The following is a 6,000-nucleotide window of genomic DNA, read 5'->3' as shown; positions in this document are numbered from 1 at the left end:
CAGCATTGGGCCGTGCGGGACTCCGCACCGCAGAATTTTCAGACATTCGTCATTCGCTCAGACTGATCGTCTGACAGTTAAAGCTTCAGCCAAGAAAACACCTGTTCACTGATATCAACAATCAAAGGTTAGAAGGAAAAGAAGCCATTACTCTGACAAATGCTGTATATCGGTGCTGTGATGTCTGAGTTCAGGCTGGAACATGTAAAACATACAGCTGCTCAGCAACATATTGGGAAGATAATAGCGTATACTACATAAATGGACTTTCCAATTTCAGCCAGAAATGTTAAATGCCATAGAATTTGTAACAATGTAGACAGTTTACTTAGTGTAGCAACTACTAATTACTAAAATGCTGAATATATTAACAAAAAAAATGCTGTAGGCATATCTGTTTGTAGGTGAGAAAACCAATAACAAATTTCTATCTACAAAATGCTGAATTTTGCTGTCAGATGAATTCATAAACTCATCATTTCAAGCTAGTTTGTTGATTAGTTGAGTAATTAGTTTTGCGGAATTATTAACAAGAAATTGCCAGAATTGCCATCAGTCAGATTGGAAAAGTATATTAACATAACCCATAGAGAGTTCTCTTTATAAAACCCTTGGCTGTCATTCCAAGCAATGAGAAATACGTCTAATTTAGCCAAGCACCATTTGTGTTGTAATCTTCAAAAAGCCTACTTTAATACCCGAGTGTGGTCATATATTTTTACGTTTCGGTGTTCCTTCTAAAGTACCATGACGTTCACCGTGAAGTTCTGAATAGCAGCAGATTCATTATTTAGCTCCTCGTTTTCAGCGCGACGAGACATTATTCAAATGAATGGCTTTATTGTTCTACAAAAATGGGTTTAGAAAGCGTATCTGTAAGCATTGTGACAGTCACAGAGGTAAATGTGTATGCCCAAATTATATATTTATTTATGCTTTTATGGGGGCTAGGGGGGCATTAGTAATGAACTGGTCTGATAGAATATGCTTTTACAGCAGTATAGAAATTCTCTGAACATTGATTTCAGAAATTAAAAGCTAGAGTGTGATTATACCAACGAGTAAGGCCAATTAGATTCTGGAACAGCTGACAGATTCCGGAACATTTGCGACAGTGGACCTAAGATTATCACTTGCACTTTCCATGCAAACGTTATGGTCTTATAGGTACATAATTGTAACTGTTCGAATGGTGATGGCCAAATCGGTGAGGAAAGCAGCGGAGTCATCATAAAAGCAGGGGATCGTCCATTAGGATGAGGAGTTTGATTACAGGACTAGCCAGGTGGAAAGGACTCGATTAAAGCAGGATTCTCATCAGTTTCATTAAGGCTGAAAAAGGGCGAGTTTTTCATCAGCAATTAGCACGTGCAGACGTGCCACTTTATCTGCAAGTGCCCTTTATTTAATGATTCTTTTTCTCGCGATATATTAACTGCTTGCAAGGAGGACCGAATGCCGTGAATTAAAATGAATAATCTTACCTTGTAAGAGAACACATGCAAACGCCTGCAAAGGCTATTGCTAGATCTTCCATGTCCATATTTTATTACTTGAAGTAGATGTTTTCTACTAGGTTATTTTGAATAGTTCTATCTGAATGTCAGTCAGCTGTCTCACACACATGCTGTTTCCTCACGGTAGATATAGTGTTTTTCTGTGCACTGGGCCTTTCCGTGGCAATAAATCGCAGCTCAGACACCCACCGCTGTCGCCCCCCTCACCTCGAGGCCGGCCACGTGGATTAACATGGAAATACGTCTGGCTTCTTTGTTCTCATTTCCCCGCGGCCGCGTGGACTCGACCTTGCCGACCCAGTGAGACGCGCTGCTGCCCCCGTGGTCGCCAGCCTAGACCCACCCCCTGCTGCTCCAACAGCTTGGACTCCCCCGAATAAATGGCAGGCTTTCATCTTCCCAGAAGTCTCAAAAACAGAAGACCGACTGGGTTCCTCATCAGGGACCTGACGTGTGGGCAGTCGGGGCCCCGTGAGACTGTTGCTGTAAACCTGGATCAGACAGCTGGGCCGAGTCCCCCCCCCCCGACCCCCCAGGAACAAGTACCTGCCACCCAGCATTGGGTGAGGTGGTGAGGTCGGGGGGGAGGATTCGAAGAGAGAGATTTTGGAAGAAGGATGTGATCGACTTCCCAGGCTGACGCACACCTGGCGCTTACCGGCGGGAGATGAGCGTCCTTGCTGGGCATTTCGTTGGACGCCTTGCTGGGTCTGCGGACTGATAGGATTAACTGTGCTTTGGTGCAGATGGACCACCAGCCTGGCACCTCGTAGGTGGACCAGAAAGGAAGGGGGGGGCGGGGGGAGGGGCTTTCGGCCACACTGCTTTTGTACATTTCAAGACAATTAAACATCTAATTGCTCCAGCACTCGGAGGCGGCGATGGCTCTCAGATCTCACCTTGCAGGCCTCCGCGGGCGGCCATGTCTAATGTAGGCCGCCATGTTTCATAACACTCCGGACGTCAGACCTGCAGTGCCACACGTAAAGTCCCGCCCCCAGTGCCGTTAGCTTACCAAAAAAGTCCCCCTGTGTAAATATTACTTCCCATTGAAAGGGCTTTCTGTAAATATTAAGAGCCGGACTGACGGACAAACCCCACTGCGGCTGACCCCCGAGGCTCACGCCTCGCGGGGCCCATTCAGGGCCGAACAGAGCTCCTCTGTGACGCACGCGGGGCCCCGGAGCCCGCTGTGTTTGCACAGCAAATTTTATTTGCGCACTGATTCATGTTTACCGTGCAATTTCGTCCTTTAATTTGTTCGCTGTTTTTTTCCCCCTGTTTAAAAAAAGCAAAAGATTTTCAGCAACTTGACTTTGGGATATAGCGTCTGACAGGTCCTGAGTAGACCGGGGTTGACTAGGCATACAGTAAGTGCAGCTAGAATGAACTTCCGATGGATGCCCAGGTTCTAGTGTAAGCAGTATTGGAGCAGGGGCTGCACAACAATGGCAATTAAACTATGATGGTAGTAACAAGGCACAGTATGCACCCATCTTATTGTCGGGGGCACTGACAATAACACAATAGTCTTCAGTTATTTGTGAGGAATCATATGCTAAATGCTTGTATCTCCACTTGAATAAACATCCTTCCGACCGGTGATTCCCAACCTGTTTTCTTGCCACAGACATGGGCATTGGGCTGGAATATGCCTTGTTTGCAAGTTAACGGGCTCTGCTACAATAAACATTGAACACTTCTGTCAGTGGACCTTCAAACCGAAGCGGGTGATTAATGTGACCACACGATTGCCAGCAAAAAATAAATAAAACGCTAACTGCCGGGGCTTTCTCACTCTTCAAGTTCTTATTTGATATGCAGATTTTATGGCAAAGTTTGCCTGCAGGTGCATACGTTGGTGGTTTTGCATTAAAATGTTGCGATTCTGAGGAATGCGACGTGTTTTTTCATTATGACATCTGACCACGACGTTGCGATCTTCCTTGGGAATACTGTTGGCCTTAAATTTGTCGAGATAAAAGAGGCTGAACGCGGCTGGGCGTGTTCCCTCATTTTGCCTCCAGCTCGCTCTGCACATCCAGGGTTTGTGACAGATATTTGAAAGCATTAAAGGGGCCTATTGTTAGTTTTCAGAAAAAAATCAGAGATCGGGAGAGTGCTCATATTTTGGGCGTAACCTGGACTCACAAGAGTGCATTATGTGTGTAAGAAACACGGTTCAGAAATATCTCAGGTATCGCGACTGGAACAATATTATCGGGGGTCGAGGGATTTTCATCTGGAATACGATGATGGTTAAAGGGCAACCTATGGCAGAAATCCCGCAGACTGGCACTGTTGTGCCAGCTGAACCTTGGTGCCTGTACTCCGATTTTTCCATATGGACGCACTCGTGTCATCCGATGCCCCCTAAAATGAAAAATTATAATAAAAAATGCGATTCCCAGGTTAGATCTAAGGTATCCTCATACTGTGTGGCTGGGTGTCAGAATGTGAAGAGCAAGCAGAAAGACTCGAAGTATATCACGTTTCTTCTGCAAATTCTTTCTGGTTACCTGAGCATGTTGCCCCGGAGCCCTAATACCAATCCGATCAAGTCAGGGGGAAGCTGAAAGGTGCGTTCACATGTGGGAGCTCGGAGATTCCAGAACCTTCAGGTGGTGTCTGTTCTGAAGTGTACGATCCCACAGGAAAGCAAGCACCCCACCTAGGACTCTCCGTTCCCATGCTCGGATTTCTGCCCGGTGTATCTTAAACGGCGCCCTCCAAGGTACGGAGATGGTGGTGGTGGGGGGGGGGGGACATAAATATACAGCAAAGTTCTGCTAGGGAATATTTGTCTTTCTGTGGTGGGAGACCCTCTACACTGAAACCCAAACTCCCTCTCCGTCCACCGCCCTCCAGCCGGCCCGGTCCGTCGGTACTGTACATATCAGGCGGATTAAGGGGATGAAAGAATGCTACCGACTGTGAAATTACCCGATTCCTTATCGGGGACATCGAGTGCAGCTGTGCGAAATTCATAATCTTCCCGCCGGGCCAGAGAAGGTTCCGGGCAATAGGGGGAGGGGGGTTTCATGCTGGGGGTCGGGTTGGGGGGGGGGGGGTCTCTCCTCCTAACTCTGTCCCCGCCTGCTCCTGCTGGGTCCAGATTAACCACAGTAGTGTTTGCTTTTCACTAGCGATTCCTCTGAAGCGCATGTGTCCGATTCAGGTCCCGGTGCATTGTTTGCATGTGGGATTTTAATCCAACCCCCTCCCTCTCTTACTTAATTAAATACATCGTTTTGACATCTCTGACATTCCTTTAATGGCGACGAAGCACATCCGACAAGCACTGTTATACATACGGTATATAAGAAGGGCAGACTTTAATGTTGGATTTCAGGGGGAGATTCATTGCAGTGAAAGAAAACAGATCAATTAAGTAATAGCAGGAGTATTCGAGTCTGGAGGACAGGTTCAAATAAAACACAGCAGATGCCAATTTGATGCTCTCGTTTCTAAGACACAATGAGAGCGAGTGGGGATACGTAGATGGCACACTGCCATGTGTCCAGCTGGCTTTCCTTGAAGCAGTGAGTAGAAGGCTTCCAGTTGGTGCTGTGTGTTTAACAATTTGGGCTGTAGATATCCATTTGAGGTAAAATAATAAAAAGCACCTCTGAAGCTATAAATGCGAACACAAAAGCTGAATTTAGTCAGTAGGAGACCTACAGGCATATTGGAAAAGGCTGGTCTTGTGAGTCTTCTTTTGTCTATGAAATATCTTCAACATCTTGTTCAGAAGTATGTTTATTTGGGTTTGAGCGCTATCTGGAGTCTTACAGTGCCCTCTAGTGTCCAACTTTATGTGCACAGCTTTCAGCAGTGTGCCCAGCAAAAAATCAACAAGACACACTTTCAAAGAGTTTCAAATTTTCAGGGAGGTTCAAGGAGAAATTATTTTATGATGCATAATAAAAATAAGAAGAGGAATAGGTTTGAATAAAATATTTTTTTCATTTCTCTCTAGTGAGGCATTTCTGATTCGAAGTTAAAGGTAGCACCATAGAAAATGTGGTATTGATTCACACTTGGCCTGAGATATTTATACAGTTGAGGGTCTAGGGTGGGTATTCAGCTTATATAGAAGACAAACTCACGTCACTGAAACTGCTTTCTGGCTCTTCCGATCCTCCTGTGTGCCACGCCCCCTCGTCAACCTCGTGTGGAATCCCCGTGTTTACCGGCTGTTCTATGTTTCCTGCCCTTAAGTCCTGTGTATTTAAGTCCGCGTTCAAGTCTGTTTCCCCAGTCCGGTCATTGGCGTTGCGACGTTTCGCTGTATGTTGATGTGTATTCCTGGGTTTAAACCCCGTATTCTCCCAATACCTGGACTACCGTCCTTTCCGTTCCTTCCCTTCCCTTCATGCTTGCAGCGATCTCTGACACCAAAACGTCGCTGACTGAACATCGATGACATTTGCTTTACTTAAATTACTGAATCTGACCTAACGGTGGTCATTATAGGCCCTGA

This window comes from Brienomyrus brachyistius, chromosome 12 (assembly GCF_023856365.1).
Source record: "Brienomyrus brachyistius isolate T26 chromosome 12, BBRACH_0.4, whole genome shotgun sequence".
NCBI lineage: Eukaryota > Metazoa > Chordata > Actinopteri > Osteoglossiformes > Mormyridae > Brienomyrus > Brienomyrus brachyistius.
This window is presented reverse-complemented; position numbering follows the sequence as displayed.